Source organism: Microtus oregoni, unplaced genomic scaffold, assembly GCF_018167655.1.
Source record: "Microtus oregoni isolate MIOR12 unplaced genomic scaffold, Mior012 000018F_ref0000195, whole genome shotgun sequence".
NCBI classification, from domain to species: domain Eukaryota; kingdom Metazoa; phylum Chordata; class Mammalia; order Rodentia; family Cricetidae; genus Microtus; species Microtus oregoni.
The window spans coordinates 28,715,216-28,735,751 of record NW_024543077.1 but is presented as its reverse complement, the minus strand read 5'-3'; the positions used below and the strand labels follow the sequence as shown (position 1 = coordinate 28,735,751).

The 20,536-nt window shown below is 38.5% G+C and overlaps 1 pseudogene; it reads right to left on the bottom strand.

Annotated features, from left to right (window-relative positions):
• Positions 1-2,135: 2,135 nt before the first annotated feature.
• Positions 2,136-9,335, bottom strand: LOC121458786 (annotated as a pseudogene).
• Between the last annotated feature and the right edge of the window lie 11,201 nt (positions 9,336-20,536).

The following is a 20,536-nucleotide window of genomic DNA, read 5'->3' as shown; positions in this document are numbered from 1 at the left end:
GTTAACTGAGCATGCTTAAGGAAAGGGACAACATTGCTTGTTCATGTTCAGACTCCCTATGTAAAATCTCCATGTTTTATTTGTTGAGGAAAAACACTGTTAGGAAAACAATTCCCACGCTCTTTGTGCCTCCTGCAGGCAAGATTTTTTTTTTTTATCATTTCTTCTGTCTTGGCTGTTGAAATGGCTTTTTTTGGTTGTCAAAACTGACTACCTCTAGGATCATCTGATACACAAAGAATTGATTATATCTGAGAGAGATTTTACTTTAAGGTTTTTGAAATGAGAAAATCCTCCATTAATCTGTATAATTTGAGATGATAGGAACCACCTTAAACTGCTTAGTGTTTGTGCACACTTAACCATTGAGCCATCTCTCCCACCCATGTCTGTGAACAGTCTTAACACCATTACTCATGAGCAGAGGTAGTGGGATTTCCTACATTTGAGACCAGTTTGAACTACAGAATGAGTTCTACAAATACACAGAAAAATCCTGTCTTGAAGTCACACACACACACAAAAAAAAAAAACCAACAACACCCCCCCCCAAAAAAAAAACTGAATCAAACAAAGACTATGACCCAACTTAAAACCAGCTGAGTCACAGAGCCTTGTGGACAGAACAACTACTGGATTCTTCTCTTTATCTTAGACAAAAGGCTGAAAGCAATCTATTGGATTCTTCAATTGCCATTGGTAGGTAGCTGTTCTTAAGTTACGTGTACCACAGCTTGTGAAACATTCTAATAAGCCTAATTTTTACATCCACGGTGAGAATCATTCTATCTGTCCTGGTCATGTAGAGAATCTTTTTTTTTTTAAATATTTATTTATTATGTACACAATATTCTGTCTGTGTGTATGTCTGCAGGCCAGAAGAGGGCACCAGATCTCATTATAGATGGTTGTGAGCCACCATGTGGTTGCTGGGAATTGAACTCAGGACCTTTGGAAGAGCAGGCAATGCTCCTAACCACTAAGCCATCTCTCCAGCCCCATGTAGAGAATCTTAAATACTGCAGCTGTATATTTTATTCACCTGACTATAGAGGAAGAAGTGCTGGCTAACAATAGTGCTCATCAAGTCATTCTTTCTAGCTCCATTATACTCTACATATTCAAATTTCCATGAACACTACCCTTTTTATTATTATTCATTTGCCTGGAGTTTACTTCAAATTTCAGGAATAAAACCCATAAACAATGGAGTCATCATCCAGCTTTCCGATGGGGGAAAGGCCAATCATCTTGATTGAGATCTCATTCCTGCTTTTCTCATTCCTGTTGTGTAAAATCCCCGTGAAAACCATGTAAAAAGTACATTCAGTTCATCTGACCTGAGAATGAAGCCACAGAACAAATATTTCATTTTGTAACTTTAAAACTCTCTCTAGTTGTTAGTATTCTAGGCATCCTTACATCTGTGAGACAGGAAATTGCTCCACCCGCCTAGCACAGTGCACCATACAAGTCACACAGTGTGCTGGAAGAAAAAGGGAAAGTTCCTAGGAGTGCAAGAAGATGACATTGATTGCTTTAGTAGCCAGGGGCCAGTGCTATTAAAATGCATGTATTCTCAGATCTGGAGAAGTTCTCTGTTGGGGTATATGGCTTGGGCAGGAACCAGTATTCTGTCTCTTTAAGCACACTGTACCCCCTATGGGCGGTGCTCTAGCCACTCAGGACTCACTAGCCAATCAGCACTCCAGATGACCTGCCAGTCAGAAGCAGTGCAGGTCTCTTCCTGGCAGCCGCCTTCAGTCTTGGCTTTGGAGAGGAGCTGGCACCAGTGGATTCCTGTTCTTGGGTGCAGTTGCTGTTGCAGGGAGACGATGAGCTGAGAACTTTGGCAAGATGGAGAAGCACAACATGGTGAGTGAGGTAATGCTGTCTCCTGATGGGGAGGAGCAGAGGGCGAGGTGCGGAAAACACTATGTTGTTAACTCCATGGGTCTGGGTGGGAACCCGCCGCCATATTGCCTGTATTGTGAAGTCCCTCATGGTCCCTGCTAACTCCTGGACCTAGGGGCAGGCCTCTGAATAACTTTGCTCTGTGGCTTCATCTCCTTAAAATATTGGGAGCAGAAAGCTCCTAAACTCCTTCCAGGTGAACTTCAACAGGGTTCACGCATTCATGGAAACAAGTTGCCAAACTCAGAGAAGCCTCGTTTCTCCAGTAACTTCTCGATATTGAGCACTTTGCATTTAAGCTTTAAATATAATCTGAATTTATATTTAAATTTGTGGACGTTATCAAAGGCATCTCACATGTCGTGTAGCTCTCCACTACTGTGTCATAATGTAGAAGAGTAGAATTGGTGATACAATAGATTGACCAATGCTTATGAAATAATTAAGTCTCACAAAGTAGAAATTATCAGAGGGAGAACGGCATCTAAAACACCCAAACTGTGAGTCTATGCTAATGAGGGCTGGTAGAGATTAGAATGCCCAGGTATACATTGTTTATCAGGAGTGTCCAGATATTTGACTCCAAACCATATCAAAGAAGCCATCATTCTGGGCGGTGGTGGCGCAAGCCTTTAATCCCAGCACTCGGGAGGCAGAGGCAGGTGGATCTCTGTGAGTTCGAGACCAGCCTGGTCTACAAGAGCTAGTTCCAGGACAGGCTCCAAAAGCACAGAGAAACCCTGTCTCTAAAAACCAAAAAAAAAAAAAAAAAAAAAGAAGCCATCACTGAGTTAAAAATAAAAAGTCACTGCTGGGTGGTGGTGGTGCACACCATTAATTCCAATACTCTTGAGGCAGAGGCCGGTGGATTTCTGTGAGTTCATGGCCAGCCTGATCTACAAGAGTGAGTTCCAGGACAGGCTCCAAAGCTACAGAGAAACCGTGTCTTGAAAAATAAAAAAAAAAAAATCACTAGACCCACCCATATTTCAAAGAATAGACCTGTTAACAAGCTGCTCAAGGAGACATTACAGGTCACAACCAACCTTAAGACCTGGCATGCCATAAAGTTCCAGTTTTCTTTTTGATAGAGGCATAGTTCTGTCAGAAGAGCAATATTACACCAGTGACACATATTTGAAATGTAAAACACTGTTGTGTGAAGGACTAGCCTGATCAATCAAGGCTTTCCTTTAGGACCTCAGGCCGGGAGGAGGGACATTCTTGCTGACCTAATAACAGCCTGGTACATAAGCCTGTGAGTTTCCCTAAGGACCTGATGTATTGATACTAAAACAGAGCTCATTCTCTAAAACCAGGACTGTGCATTGGAGAGCCCATAATGGTCTGGTGCCCAGGCCTTTGTGGAGGGGTTGCTTCAGATCTTGACAACTCAACCTTTCCCACCATATGGAGCTATGGTTCTCAGTACCAAGGCCATTCTGGATGTAGCAAAGATTTTGAAATACCCTGTATACCCTTTGGGTAGAATTGTTGGACTAGCCTCTTCCTAAATTTGTCTCATTGTATCATAGTTTCTGCTGACTTCATGTAATTCTTTCATTTCCCCCTAGAAAGTAATAGACCAGGCTGGCTTTCAACTCACAGAGAGGCACAGGGTTCTTCTCCCTGTGTCTTGGGATTAAAGGTATAGGCCACCACCAACTGGCAAGATGCTATTTTTCTTTTTTCACTTTTTTTTTGGTTTTTCAAGTTTCTCTGTAGCTTTGGAGCCCGTCCTGGAACAAGGTTTTCTAGACTAGGCTGGCCTTGAACTCACAGAGATCTCCTGGCAGGATTTAAAGGCATGCCCCACCACTGCTCAGCTAAGATGCTATTTTTCTTAAGAAGCTTACTAGGCTGGGACTTATCTTCTGCAACACCTCCCCAACCTATCTTTTTTATCTTTTACTTGTCCAGTCCAGTCTTTCTCCTCCCTTGTGATCTTCACCTTAGAACCCTGTCAGTGAAGAATGACCTGCTGTAATAGGTCATGCGCATACTTAAGAAAATATTCTGAAAATGTTTTGGCCTATATATTTAGACTGGCAAGTTGCCTGTTTCTATTTCAGTTGTTCAGAGTATAATCTGGACCATTATCCTAGGGGATACTTATGACTAACAGCATATATTGAATGCAAAAATCTATTTAATTTCTGTCCCTTGAGCATTGGACAGAGATCAATGCATAACATCATTAAAGATACTTATTATTAATCTCCTAAGTGTATGATGTGATTTCTCAGTGGGAAGGCATATTAATTCTAGAAGAGCTGCATTTCTGTCCCGATAGAAATACTGCTTCTGAGACAACTTCTGTTATGTTGACTCAGGTGGCTTTGATCCCTCTTTGTTGCTTTCCTGGGAAACCTTGAGTGTCCTCTATATTACACCTTCAAAGTACTTAAGTGACTGTACCAATTCACAGTATTAAAATTATGTATTTTCTGGGTAGTGGTGATGCATGCCTTTAATCCAATACTAATCTAGCGATCCATTCTAATCTAGCGATGCATGATTAGAATGCTTTTAATGTAATCCTGCCACTAGCTGCAAAGGTATGATCCAGTGAAGCTTAGTTCCAGGGGACAAAGGAGTTTGTGATCTGCAGACATTTCTCAGGAGTGCATTGTGTTGGGCAGGTAGATAGAGCATAATTCACATCTTGGACAATAGGAGAAAAAATAAATTTTAAATCATATTTCTTTCTTTCCATAAAGAAGTTTATTTATGACACAGTTTTTTTTTTTTAAAAAAACCCATCCTTTTTTTTTTTTTTTTTTGGTTGTTCAAGACAGAGTTTTTCTGTGGTGTTGGAGCCTGTCCTGGAGCTAACTCTTGTAGACCAGGATGGTCTCGAACTCAGAGAGATCCGCCTGTCTCTGCCTCCCACGTGCTGGGATTAAAGGCGTGCACCACCACCACCTGGCCTAAACCCCGTTCCTTTTAAATGAGTTTAAAAAAATAAACAAAATCCAGCTTCCTCCTCCTTGAACAACAACAACAAAAATACACTGCAAAACTTCCCGAAACAAAGTAGTGTATTTCCCAAGGGTAAGTGTAATTCACTCTGAATCCACTGGAGTGAGTTCTTTCTGCTACAGAAACCTGCAAAGAAAGACACTCAAGACAGACAAATAAACAAAAAAGCAAACAATAGTTCACCAGACAATCTGGAGGAGCAGGAGACCGTAGGAAAGAAAGGCCGACTTTGCCTAGAACTGAAAGGACAGGAGAAGGCAGGCAGGGTCTGCAAAAGGCAGAGAGAAGATGAGGGAAGGAAAAAAGCTGAACAGATTGGTGCCCTTCCAGAGCTCTGGTTGAAACAATGCCCTCCTACCACCCATGCCCACCTACCCTTGAGCAGGCCCAAAAAGAATGATTTGGATCAGGCAAACAGGGAGCACGTTGCACATTTGAGAAGTGTCTATATTGAATCTCCAGAGGGAACATGTCACCACTGCCCCAGTCCCTGGGCCTGACCTACTACACAGTGTAGGTCCCTCTTCAGTTAGTTATGGGATTCTCCCCCTTCCACAGTATATCTTTTTTAAAAAAATATTTTTCCATCTTCTGTTTTTCTTTCTTTTCTTTTAACTCTTTTTTTTTTTTTTTTTTTGATCCCAGAATCAAGACTGGGAGTTGCTGTAATTGGAAGTACGTGCATGGTATTGGGCACATTGGAAACCCATCTGTTGTGCTGATGGGAATCACCTTAATCTGTCTCCCTCTAAATGGGGAATCGTCTAAAGCCAGGGAATTCCTCACTGACTCTTTGTCTAAGAATTCTACATAGGCAAACCCTTTGGAAAGACCACTGAATTTGGCACAGACCATAGTAACATGGTTGGCTGAACCACATCCATGAAAATGAGCTTCCAGCTCTTCTGCTGTTGCACCATAGTCCACATTGCTAACATAGATGGAACTGGCATCAGCCTCCATCTTTTCCTCAAGAGATGTGATCACTGAGCCAGCATTACCAGGGGTTGTACTCTTATTTGGGGGTTGAATTCTTATTCATCTGCTTCTCTACCTCATTTTGTAGCTCTTTTAACTTCTCATCCTCTTCCTCTATCTCCCTGACTCCCTGAAGCTTTGATCACATCTAGGTCTGGGCCCTCAATGATGCTATCCCTGGGGTTCACCTTAAGTAGTACTGGCTCTTCTTCCTGCTTCTGGCTGCCAGGGACTCCCCAGGTGTGCCCAGAACCTGCAGAGGGGGCACAGGATCAGTGCTCTTTGGGAAGGTTGTTCCCATGGTCCCCTGCACCACTGGCTCTCTCCCTCTCAGGCTCCCCAAAGGCCCCGAGCCACTGATCAGGCACGAATCTCCAACCACCTGCTTCCCCCACTGCTCCTTAAATCATTTTTCTAGGTTGTTTGGGATTGGGTATCAATGGAGCAGCATTTATCTGAAACCAGAAGAAAGCACAAGGGTCTGGAGAGCCATCACAAGAGATCTCTGTTTGCAAAGAGAGCAACTATATCATGAGGTTTCTGTCTTTGGAAGACATATCAGTAATTGGAGGTCAGAAACAACAGGTTTTTGTTTTTTTGGGTTTTTTTTTTTGAGATAGTGTTTCTCTGTGGCTTTGGAGCATGTCCTGGAACTAGCTCTATAGACCAGGCTGGCCACAAACTCACAGAGATCTGCCTGTCTCCGCCTCCAGAGTGCTGGGATTAAAGGTGTGTGCCACCACCACCCAGCCAGAAACAACAGTTTAAGTGTTACTTTGAGATAACTCTCGGAAAGTTGTGCAGTTTGTGTTTATTTAATTTCTGTACACATATAATCAAAGGTAGCTGGGTAACATTGGTCAAGATCACACTTTTCCTTGCCTAAGTTTTCTTTGGTCTTTTGATTAAAAGTTGACTATATATTTCTGCATCTGCTTTTGCCTTTTTATATCCTTCCCCTTAATTCTTTCACAAAAATTGTGCACATTTTTTTACTTATGTATAATTGTGGAAAGTATAGAAGTCATTATACATGATTTTTTATACTACCTTTTCTGTAATCTGACTGTAATCTAAATATATTATTGGTTATCTTTAAAATAATGGACCTTCATCAATTTTATTCAGAAAATTTCTAATTTTATCAGGTCATTATTGTTTTTTGGAAAGTTTATGTTAAAAGACTGCTTTTATTCATCTTTGATGCCTGCTTCTTTCCATTTCCTGGCATTTCTATGTTTTCCAGTTGTTGCTATCTTCATGTTTGAATCTTTGCTACTTAAGTGTTGGTATAATCAATACATAATCCCTTGAGCTTTCTGAGTGTTTCCACTGTGAATATTGGTTTGTTATCAGTTGTCCAGTTATAAATTGTTGGGCTAAGCTATTTGTATTCATTTAATGGTAAAAACTTATCATACACAAAATCATAATTTTTATAGATCGTCTTCATAAGGGTCTTTTTCTTTTTTATGTTTTGTTTTTCCTGTTTTTTTAATCTTAGAAAGACTTGACATACTGGATAAAAGCTTTTTTGTGTCTGGGCATGTGGCTCAGCACATATTCTTTTTGTGTATGACCTGAATTCAGATACCTACATGCTAGTTGATAGATTAATTGTTGAAGCCCATGTGGGTCCAACACAGATAATTATTTTCCCTAACTGGACTGGAATGGAGTCACGAAGAATGATCAGACGCAATTTAGGGTCATACTTGTAGGGCAAGATCTCTTGAAGATCTCTTTTTGTTTATTATCCAAACACCTTATTGAGTGGGAAAACACATTAGGCTGTCTCCTAGGCAACCAGGTGAATGGGCTTTTAGTCAGGTCCTCACCTAAGTGTACACTAGGTGTCTAGCAGGCCATGAATTAGCATCTCTATAAGACTTCCTCCAAGCCAGGAGGTATTGGTGCATGCCTTTAATCCCAGCACTTGGGAGGCAGGGACAGGGGGATCTTTGTGGGTTTGAGACCAGCCTGGTCTACAAGAGCTAGTTTCAGGACAGGAACCAAAACCACAGAGAAACCCTGTCTTGAAAAACAAACAAACAAAAAAATAGACTTCCTCCAAATTTCCAAGAAATAGGCACCAAACATCCTGACAAGTTTCAGCCAACACCTCTCCTCAGGAGATCTACATTTCTAACAAAAGAAGAAAGGAACTAAACAGTCTTGCTATTGTTACACAGAGACAGCTTGTCTGATAAGCTACGTGGTCAGCTCATACCAGGCCTATGGCTTTTATGCTTGGCTGCTACACCATACAGAAATATGGGCCTACAGTTAACAAATCTCTAATATTCCCAATTCAGCAACCTTCCTTCCTGTATGTCACCTCTTTGTGTGTGTGAGTGTGTATGTGTCTGTGTGTGTGTATGATATTCTCTGTCATGCACAAACACACAAAAATATCAGTAACCTTATTTTCAAAAGTGCTTGGGACTTATAGAGTAGTTGGAATAAAGCAAGTTGCTTTACACGTACACTGATTCTTTAAACATTTGTTCTCTTGAAATTCCATTTAAAAAGATTTCATTTCCTCACTGTGGTGCAGACTTGGATTCAATCACTAATTGTAGGAAACCACATGGTAGTGATCCTAACAGACACCATTTTCCTCATCATTAGAGAATGAGATGCTTTCAGTAATCAAAACTATTTTCTGTAAAGTAAAAACATCTTCAAGAGAATATTGTAAATTTTGGTGAAACAGTCCTTTTCACCAAACCCATTTTCTATTATTGGTAAAGGAGAGAACAGGAGCCGGGCAGTGGTGGTGCACGCCTTTAATCCCAGCACTCGGGAGGCAGAGGCAGGCAGATCTCTGTGAGTTCGAGACCAGCCTGGTCTACAAGAGTTAGTTCCAGGACAGACTCCAAAACCACAGAGAAACCCTGTCTCTACTCGAAAAACAAAAACAAAAAAAAAAAAAAAGGAGGGAACAGTAGTGTACAGGATGCATGATGGCCAGTGATTTCTCAGGAATTGATTTTGCTTTGCATCTTACAGTACTTCTTTAAGAAACACACACACACACACACACACACACACATATATATATATATATATATAATTCTACTTTAAGAAACATATATATGAGAGAAACACTGTCTCAAAAAACCAAAAAAAGAAACATATATATGTATATGTTTATATATTTGTGTTTGTCTCTTGGTTTGTCAATAGTGTCATCTATATTGCTGATTTTGTGAACTATAATTTAATCAAATCATGCACTGTCTTTGAAAATGATGGACCTTCATCAATTTGTACTCAGAATATTTCTTATACTCTTTGGTGATAAACAGTTCTACATTTCTCTTCTTGATCTCAGATGCTTGCTTCTAATTATTTAATTTTATTTTTTCATTTATATTTTAATAATAAAGCTTGCCTGAAGATCATGAAGTAAAACAGATGCCATGGCCAGCCTTACACCACAGGCAAGGCTGACACATAGCTTTAATCCCAGTAGTCACACTAGTTTGTTGTAGAGTCAAATGCTGGTGTCTCATTTCTTTAATCCTATCACTAAGGAGTTGCAGATAGGAAGTGACATGTCTGGACACAGAGAGGAATATAAGGTGGTACGAGAGAGGAGCTGAGGATTGAGTGTTTGTAGAAACAGCATTCAGTCTGAGGACTTACAGGGACAGGATACCCCATTTAATCAGTCTAGCAAAATTCACCTATGGCTTCCCTTGGAGGGGATGCTGAGTCTTAGGAAAAGTTAGATTAAGAGAAATGAATACAGAATCATACATTAGACCTAGAGGATGAAAGGTCAATGGAAAACAGCCTGAGTTTATTTCTCAGCCAGCATATATACTAAATATAGCCAAAAGGCAGATCAAAAAGCAGTACAGCCAGCTCCCCACCTCCCTGCACTGTGCTTGGAGGCAGCTCAAACCTGTGCATTATCTGATTCAGCTAAGCAGCTTCTAATCATTAACAAGGAGTGCCCTTGGCTGGCCAACACTAGCCCAAATCTTAATAGAAAAAAATGCACTCTTTCAGCTGGGCAAAATGCTTTTTCTGTTGGCTAACGCAGATGTTATTCACAGCCCTCAAGTTTACTGGAAGAAGTACAGCAGGCATGCTTGAACTCAAAGGGCTTCCTTAAGTCTGAAATGACTCAGGATGATCATTATGATTATTAATATTATGGCAAAAGAGATATTTGTTGTTAATCTCTCCCAAGAAATCACTGCAAGCACTTTGCCAGTGTTTACTTGCTGTCCATTATGATTCAATTTTAACATTAGTAAAACAGTCTATAATTTAACCTTGGTCAATTCTTTTTTTTTTAAAGATGTATTTATTTATTATGTATACAACATTCTTCCATGTATGCCTGCAGGCCAGAAGAGGGCACCAGATCACATTATAGTTGGCTGTGAGCCACCATGTGGTTGCTGGGAATTGAACTCAGGACCTCTGGAAGGGTAGTCAGTGCTCTTAACCTCTGAGCCATCTCTCCAGCCCCTCAATTCTTGCTAATAGATGAAGTTTCAATTTTCTTTTTAATATCAATGCAGATTTTTTCTACATATCTTTATAGCTTTTTGTCTGTTTATATGGTAAAAATATTGATTTTAAAATAGTATCTTTCCTCTGCAGTAAAATTCCTATAGGGGAATGCATAGCGGTTAAAATGCCTAGAATGAAGACCATGAGGTGGTGGCTCATGTGTTTAATCCCAACACTTGGAAGGCAGAGGAAAGTGGAGTGTGAGGCCAGCCTGGTCTACAAGAGCTACTTCCAGTATGTGATCCAAGGCTACAGAGAAACCCTGTATCAAGAAAAATGTCTTGAATATAACCAAACTTCAGATCCAAACCATCCGTATGTGCGTCCTATAATTTTATTTCCACTAAGCCAATTTTTTCTCTGCTTTAGATGATAATTCTCTTTGACTATTTAAATCTTTGTCACCTTTTATAGTTTGTTTCTAATTACTGGTTTGAATTTTTTTCCCAAATAGTGGACTATAGATGGTAAATGCCTTGCAGCAATTTCAGAAAATTATTAAGATTCCACAAATAATCTCTCCTACTTTTTAAATTTAGGGCTCAAATTTTTGTAAAAGTATTTTACATGCTGAATAATTAATAGAATCTCCTTTTTGTATATTTTCAGAATATTCTGTATATTTTTAATCCCCAAGGAGACAAAGTTTGCTTTACTTCAGCAAACATTTTCTCTAAAGTATGTTCATTTGAATCATCTAATAAAATTCTGTATAATGTTGAAAACATACCTAAATTGAGTATAATTTCAATTATAATAAGTAACAAACTACTCACCTACAGTACTTTATATCCTAATTTGTTTATAATAAAACTTTCGAGGGCTAGAAATTTTCATTGCATGTTTAAGTGAGTAGTATTAAGTAAAATATCTTCAGTATGAATATAACATCATAGACAGTATGTTTTAACAAAAATAATGTCAAGTTTGTATCAAAAGGAAGCATCCATATCTATATCAATGTAAAATGTATAAATAAGTAGTTACTTTTAAAATTAGAAAAAATTTTCACTTCTCTTAATATCTATTTTTGTCTCTATTGTACATGCCATTGAATATGTATGTCTGTATATGTCTATATAAATAATAAGTTTTCCACAATGAACAATGGATTTTCCTGCAGTAATTTTTAAATTTTCAGGAAGAAGATGGGGCCCCACAGCAAGTCAACCTGGTTGATATCATTACATCAAGATGATAATAGCACTGCTATAAGATCTGTTTTGAGTACCAGATGCTCAAGATGGTTCCATCTTAGTTAGCTGAAATGGTACACTTTTTTCAATGTTCTGGATTGACCTTCTTATAGGAAGCTCAGAAAATCCTTACCAAATAGTCAGACTATTTGGAATTATACCAGACAGTAATCTTGGAATTTAACCATCATTTTACTTTCACAGGATCCTAAAGAAAGAACATCGCCACCATGACAGTTGGAAGTAATTCTTTTTTGGTTTTCCAAGACAGGGTTTCTCTTGTCTTTGGAACCTAACCTGGAACTCACTCTGTAGACCAGGCTGGTCTCGTACCCACAGAGATCCGCCTGCCTCTGCCTCCCGAGTGCTGGGATTTAAGGCTACGCCACCATCACCCGGCTGGAAGTAATTCTAAAAACTTCCTCTCCTCTCCCAACAAAGTTTGTACTCAGGGTTAGGAACATCATTTAGGGGTTGGTGATAATTGGTATAGGATTGTGGGTTGGATGGGAAATTTTATTTTTTTTATTTTTTTGGTTTTTCAAGACAGGGTTTCTCTGTGGTTTTGGAGCCTGTCCTGGAACTAGCTCTTGTAGACCAGGCTGGTCTCGAACTCACAGAGATACACCTGCCTCTGCCTTCCAAGTGCTGGGATTAAAGGCTTGCGCCACCACCGCCTGCTTGCCATTTTGGTTTTTTTTTTTTTAAGATTTATTTATTTATTATGTATACAACATTCCTTCCACATATGCTTGCCAGAAGAGGGCACCAGATCTCATCATAGATGACTCTGAGCCACCACGTGGTTGCTGGGAATTGAACTCAGGACCTCTGGAAGTGCTGTCAGTGCTCTTAACCTCTGAGCCATCTCTCCAGCCCTGTTGCACATTTTGAAAAGTTGCTTGATTGCACTTCCTGCTTACTCAAGTAATATTTCCCTTCTCATATTCAATGGTGTTGAAAACTAGATAGTTGTAGTTACTTTCCTCTCATAAGTTGTCCAAATTATTTATTAAACTAGTTAGCGTGGGAAAATTGTTGAATATATTGTTCTTATTGTATATAATTTTGTATTGGGCTTAGAACTCTCTTATTTTGAAAAAAAAAAACAAAAAAAAAGAACTCTCTTATTTATACAAAAGGGGGAGAGGCTTTGGAAAGAATTATAGCCAGTGGTTTCCCGCCCATTGGGGCGTGACATCTTATACTATACTTGTCAATGTAGAGCATGAGTTTGGCCTCTTTTCTGACTGTGTGATTCAGATTCTGATCTCTGTTCAAGCATAAGATTCTGATTTAAGAGTCCATCCCTAAATAAGTATACATTTATTTCTCAATTCTAGCTGGTGTTGTATTTCTTTAAAGCATCCTTCTTCAAGCAACATTAAATGGGAATCAATGAAATGACTAAATGAATTTTTTCCATTGTTGACCATGAACTAATAGTAACCAGGTTCACAATGTATTTGACTGAATGAACAACCTCCCAGAAAAGATCATGTATTTGAACAAGTTTCTCTCCATAGTGGTTTTCTTTCAATTTTCTGTGGATCTTTAGTAGGAGAAGAAGCTCTTCTATATGAAATTCCTCATTGTATCCAATGAATCTCAAAACCCTCAAGTAATTTCCTGACATTTAAATCTACTGTGTTGTGCTTGACATTAATCAGCCAGCTTCCTACTTATACTGAAATGCTTTCAACATCATTATAGGCTTGATCTCTAAATCACATAAAATATAGCAGAAACAGTTGTTATTCAGTCCTCAGGAGTTTGGTAACCTGCTGTTTTAATTGTTTCGTTTGCTTATATGAGTAACTGTATGGCTCTCAATTCCTGTAACTAATGGGAGGCATCATTCCTAGCTCTATTTGTTTTTATGTTATTGGATGATGGTGCTAGAATGTAGGTATTTTTTATGTCAAGTATATGCTGCTGTGCTGAGCTTCATAATTTCTAAAATTTTAAAAATTGACAGAGGGCATCACTCTGATTGCAAAGATGACATGTATTCATAACATCAATACTGCCTGAGTATTCTGAGTCATTAACTGGAGTGAAAACAATTCTTTGTGGGAAGTTCCAGAAAACTCTTTCAGTTCCTACTATCCCATTGTTTGTATCATTTCAGTTTGCAATGGAAACAGGGTCTCAATGTGTATTTCCACCTCTCCTGGACCTGATTGCTTAGACTTCACTGGCATTCAACTCAGAGACAAACATTCCCACCTCTGTTTTCTGAGTGTTGTGTTTAGAGGCACAATACTTCAATACACCCAGTTTGTCTATTTTTTAACTTTCTGTACTCAGTAATTTTTCATACAATGTTCTCATGCATACAATGTATTGTTGATCTTTTCTGTTTTTCTCTCCCTATGAATAGATATTTCTCTTATAAGGTGGTACAAAGGGTACAGAAATAAAATTTACTCTCCTTTTAAATTTCATTCTAAAGTGACTGTCTATGTCATGGAATAAGTAGATAACACCAGAATCATACAACTATACTTTCAAAGAAGTATGCATTGCAATGTTGCCACTGTCATGCTTACATTGTACACACGTGTGGTATATTTTTGAAGGCAGTGACCTATGATGATGTGCATATCAACTTCACTAAGGAAGAGTGGGATTTGCTGGATGCTTCCCAGAAGAATCTCTACAAAGATGTGATGCTGGAGACCTACAGGAACCTCACTACTATTGGTAAAAATAAATTTCTTTCATGTTTCAAAATATGGAGACAAATTTTCCTTGGTGTATGATTTTGTTCTGTAATTTGATTTAGAAAGAAAGAGAATGAGGTGAATAACACAGTCATAGTTCTTAGGATAATAAGCTAATTATTTCACAATGATAAATAATATAACATACATATTCTGGTACTGTATTTTAGGATACATTTGGGAAGACCATAACACTGAAGAACATTGTCAATGGTGTAGAAGGCATGCAAGGTAATTTTCTTATGCAAGTTTATAACAATGTGCCTCTGATGAGTTTGTAATGTGTTATGACACTTTTAAACAAAACAACAGTGTAAATAAGAACAGGCTTAAATGAATTGAGGGTTATTAAATTCTCACAAATCCATATAGCGCAATTTCCTGTATGTGAATTGCATTTGCAAGGCATTCATTTAAGAAAAAATCAAGGAAGCAATGATTAAACAGATTTTACCATTAACCATGAGAGCTATATTATACATCTGCCAGTCCATTTGTTTCTTGTTACTCATGACAGAAAATGAATACACATTTCAGTGATGATGAATATAGCTGCAAAACTTTCTACTAAATCAATAGCCCATGGTAAGTCTTGTATTACTCATATAGTTTTTGTGACTGTTTTAAGTTTAATGAAAGCAGCTGTTGGAGTCAAGGATCAAGGGGCAGATGTTGTGGCGAAACCTTAATATCTATACCACAAGTCTGTGAGGAACAGAAAGTCAAATCGTGAGGATTCAATGTGGAAATCTTTTATTGACTATTCTTCCTTTCCTATAAATATCATATGTTACTCTTGACACAAGAGTATGAGCATAGGCATATGGAAATATTTAGCATACCTCTCCTTAAGAACAATTGAGAAGATAAAATGTAGTTCCTATGTAGAGTATACTTGTTGAATTTGATCCAAGAATACAAAATTAATTCATTTGCTAACATCATTGTTAATACATAAACTCACATTACGAAAAAACCACGATGAGTTCTAGGTCTGTGCAAATACTTTTAGGTGTCTTAGCTCACTTAGCAAATGTATAATGATTCACAATATAGAAAAATTTATAAATGTAGTAAAGTTGGTAAAGCACTCAGTGTATGCAGTTCTCTTCAAAATTGTAAAAAAATATAATAGAAAAATATAGGTATAGATGAAAAAGTAAACCATGGCACAAAGGCAATTATCATCACAAATATTTTCTGAGATGCAAAATGATCCCTAATGGGTGAACAAAACATGATTTAAAACAAAGTTATAAAACCGTAATGTTTGATACCTTTTTTACAATTGGAAAAAATATGAAGTTAATTCATATAGATATGAGGTTTTACAGTGCATTGAATGGGGTGAAACTTTTACATGTGTAAATTATCCTTGCAGAATTGAAAGAAATCAAACTGGAGCAACGTTTTCCATATATTCTGTGTGTGCTAAAGCCGTGTCTTATAACACTCATCTTCTAAGGAATGAAAAAACACATATCGGAGAAAAATGCTCTAAAATTAAGCAATGTGATAAAACCTTTGTTCATCCCAATTATCTTCAAAGGCATAAAAGAACACATACTGGAGAGAAACCCTATGAATATAATAAGTGTGGTAAAGACTTTACTCAATACAGTGTTCTTCAAACTCATAAAGGAACACATACCGGAGAGAAACCTTATGAATGTAATCAGTGTGCTAAGGCCTTTGTTGACAACAGTGCTCTTCAAAAACATAAAAGAACACATACTGGAGAAAAACCCTATGAATGTAATCACTGTGCTAAGGCCTTTGCTGACAACAGTGCTCTTCAAAAGCATAAAAGAACACATATTGGAGAGAAACCCCATGAATGTAATCAGTGTGGTAAGGCCTTTGCACGTTATGATCATCCTAAATTGCATAAAAGAACACATACTAGAGAGAAACCCTATGAATGTAATCAGTGTGGTAAGGCCTTTGCATATCACTATTATATTCAATTGCATAAAAGAACACATACTGGAGAGAAACCCTATGAATGCCATCAGTGTGGTAAGGCATTTACCCAACTTAGTGGTCTTCAAATACATAAAACAATACACACTGGAGAGAAACCCTATGAATGCAATCAGTGTGGCAAGGATTTTGCACATCATAGTCAACTTCAAAGGCATAAAAGATCACATACTGGATAGAAACCCTGTGAATGCAATCCGTGTGTTAAGACCTTTGAATATGAAACTAGTCTTCACATTCATAAAAGAATGCACACTAGAAAGAAACCTTATGAGTGAAATCAGTGTGGTAAGGCCTTTACAGAACCCCTGTACTCTTGAAAGGCATAAAATAACACCTACTGTAGAGATATTGATGCATGGAATTTTTGGTAGGAGGAGGAAGGTCATTGTTTAATCAAAAAACTGCCTTGGCCCATTTGATAGGCCAGCCCTTATGTGGGTGAAGTAGACAGAATGCCGGGAGGAAGAGGGGAGTGAAGCAGACGTCATTTCCTCTTCCGTCCGGGGAAGATGTGATGCAGCCTGCCACCAGGGCAGACATGCAGAATCTTTCCCGATAAGCGCACCTCGTGGTGCTACACAGATTAGAAATGGGCTAAATTAATATGTGACAATTAGCCTAGAAAAGGCTAGATATAATGGGCCAAGCAGTGTTTTATTTTATACAATTTTTGTGTTGTTATTTTGGGGCATAAGCTAGCCAGGCAGCCGGGAGCTGGGTGGCAGGAAGCGGCCCGCAGCTCATTCAACAGAATGGTGCCCATGTGCACAACTGCTTCCACATAATGCCTGGGAAAGCTTGGGAAAGAATAGAGTAAAGCATGTTTTTTTGGTAGCAGCAATTTCTCATTCTGCTCTGCTTGCTAGAGGCAAGCAAGCACTCTCATCTAAGAAAGGCTTCCTGACTAAGCTTTAGCTGCAAAACCCTGCAGCTCTTAAGAGGTCCTGCCAAGAAACACTTAAATGGTGTTGATAAAAGCCAACTGAATGCTTGTTTGTTTTCAGCAGTAGCAGGAAAAAAGTGCCCACAGCTCCTTTAACTGAATGGTGCCCATGTGGACAACTGCCCGGCAAAAGTGCCATTTTAAAATACCCCCTTCTGGGCTGTCCTGCCAGGGCAGACTCTGAGTCTTTCAGGCAGGCAGTTGACTGAGTGTGGTCTGGGAGCAGAATGCTGCAGCTTGCTTGCTGGCAGGGACCTTGAAACGCCATAGACTTGTGGCAATAAACATGGCTACAGCTGGTACTTCCACCATGAAGCTGAAAGCTAAGACTGGATCTAGCCGCCAAAGCCACGGCTTTAATCCTGCCCATATTGCTTAGTAGTTTAAAAGCTCATGTGGTCAGAAAAAAAGAGGGAGATATATAGTAAAGAGAGATTCAAATTGCTTCTCAACTTCATATTGAGAAGCAAAAAAAAAAAATGCAGGATATCCAAAACAAGTGTATACAAAAAATAATTTCTGGAGTCATCACATTCCCTGACTTCAGTCTACTACAGAGCTACAGTACTGAAAAGAGCCTGGTATTGGCACAAAAACAGACAGGAGGACCAATGGAACTGATTCTAAGAATTGGATATCAATCCACTCACCTACTACACCTTAATTTTGTCAAAGAACCAAAAAATATATGATGGAAAAAGAAAGCATATTCAACTTGGTGCTGGCATAACTGATTACCAATGTGGGGAAGAATGAAAGATCCGCATCTATCATCATGAATAAAACTCAAGTCCAAATGGATCAAAGACCATAACAGAAAGCCAAACACACTAAACCACATAAAAGACATAGAAAGTATACTTGAACACACTGGCAAAAGAGACCACTTTCAAATTATAACACCAGTAGCACAGACATTGAGAGAAATAATTAATAAATGAGACCTTCTGAAACAAAAGTTTCTGTGAACCAAAGACATGATCAGAAATACATAAAAGGCAGCCTATAGTATGTGAAAAGATCTTCACCTACCCCACATTGGACAGAGGACTGATCTTTAAAACATACAAAGAAATAAAAGAAATAGTCATCAAAAGAACAAATAATCCAATATTAAATGGAGTACAGACATAAAGAACTTTCAACATAGGAATCTTAAATTACTGAGAGACACTTAGTGATATTTCCAAACTCCTTAGCCATTAGAGAAATGAAAATCAGAACAACTCTGAAGTTCCCTCATATCTGTAATAATAGCCAAAATCAAAAACATTGGTGACAACTTAAGCTGGAGAGGATGTGGGGTTAAGGGAACACTCCTCCATTGCTGATGGGGGTGCAAACTGAGTCAACCAGTTTGATATGGTGTTTTCTCAGAAAATTAGAAAGCCAACTGCCTGGTTGTGAGGCATGCCTTTAATCCCTGCACTTGGGAGGCAGAGCCAGGTCCCTCTGACTTCAAGGCCAGCCTGGTCTACAAGAGCTAGTTCCAGGACAGACTCCATGTCTACAGAGAAACCGTGTCTTGGAAAACCAAAAATTATAAAGAAAGAAAATTAGGAAACAACCTATCTTAAAACCCAGCAATACCACTTTGGATATGTACCTAATGGATGCTCAGGCATACTACAAGGACAAGTGGTCAACTATGTTCACAGCAACATTATTTGTTCACAGCCAGACCCTGAAAACATCCCTTCCACTGAAGAATGGACAAAGAAATTAACATGGATAAAGACAATTACATCTTCAAATTTATGGGCAAATTTTTGGATCTAGAAAACATAAGAGTGAGTTAACCCAGACCCAGAAAGAAAAATATAAATGTACTCACTCCTAAGTGGCGTTTAAATATAAAACCGAACAACCAGTCTACAATTCACAAAGAACATAGACAACAAAATGGAAACAAAGAGATATATATGACAAAGACAAGATCTTAGTAAATTGGGAACATGTGGATCATGGGAAAGGGGGAGGGGAGAGGAAGGGAGAGTAGTTGAATAAAAGACAGTTAAAAAATCTTTGGTAAACAGCAGTTCATGGGTGAATTATACAAAGTACAAAATGAATAGCTGAAATTTGCTTAATTTTGTAGCTGAATAAAATAATTCCTCTTTCCAAGGCAAACTCATTTATGACATTTAAGTAAAAGCATTCCACACATATTTTCCAAAAGAAAATTGAAGGTGTATACCATATCTCCCCATGTTTCCGAACCTATGATCACACACACATGAGAGAGAGAAGTGTTTGATTTTACTTAATATAGCTGCATTCATTCTAAATTCACCATTAAACACTAAGTTCATGTTTTTATTATGAATTTTGAAGGTTGTACAAGTCAGAGTGACAGACCCTGACCTATGTGAGTACTAATTGAATCTTTAACTTTTGAAAATACCAAGTTAGAGTGTAAGAATATTTTGGGCTTTTATAGGTCAGATGTGCACCTAAAGGGCAATGGATCTTTTTTTTTTTTAATATTTTTATGGTTTATTTAACCTTATTATTATGTGTGAAGGTGTCAGATAACCTGCAACTGGATCTTCATACAGTTGTGAGCTAACATGTGGGTGCTGGGAATTGAACCCAGGTCCTCTAGAAGAGCAGTCAGTGCTCTTAACCACTGAGCCATATCTCCAGCCCCAGCGCAATGGATCTTGTATCCAATAAATCTAGCAGCCAGAATCAAGAACTGAATTGAAGAAAGTGACCACACAGTTTACAGTTCGAATTATAATGTAGGAGACCATGCCCAAGTGGATTGGTATCTTACAGGCTATTGACTGAAGAAGATCTCCCAATACCTAACCCTTGTGCTTAAATAAGAAATTCCAAACATGGCTGGGTGGTGGTGGCACATGCCTTTAATCCCAGCACTCGGGAGGCAGAGGCAGGCGGATCTCTGTGAGTTCAAGACCAGCCTGGTTTACAAGAGCTAGTTCCAGGACAGGCTCCAAAACCACAGAGAAACCCTGTCTCGAAAAACCAAAAAAAAAAAAAAAGGAATTCCAAACTCAATACAAAACTATGTATACAAAAAACAGATGTCAAATATAAAGTTAGAATTACAAGCATAATCAATACTAAGGAAGGAAGATATACTAATGTTTTGAGAAGCATTCTATCCTAAGGAATCCATGTCTTGTAGTAGAAATGACTTGGCTAGATCATAAGAGGATGGTAAGTATGATTATCTCATCTTCAACCCCATCAAAGGCCTGAGAAGAGCATTAATATTACTTGAGTAGGCAGGTAGTGAAGTCCAGAAGCCC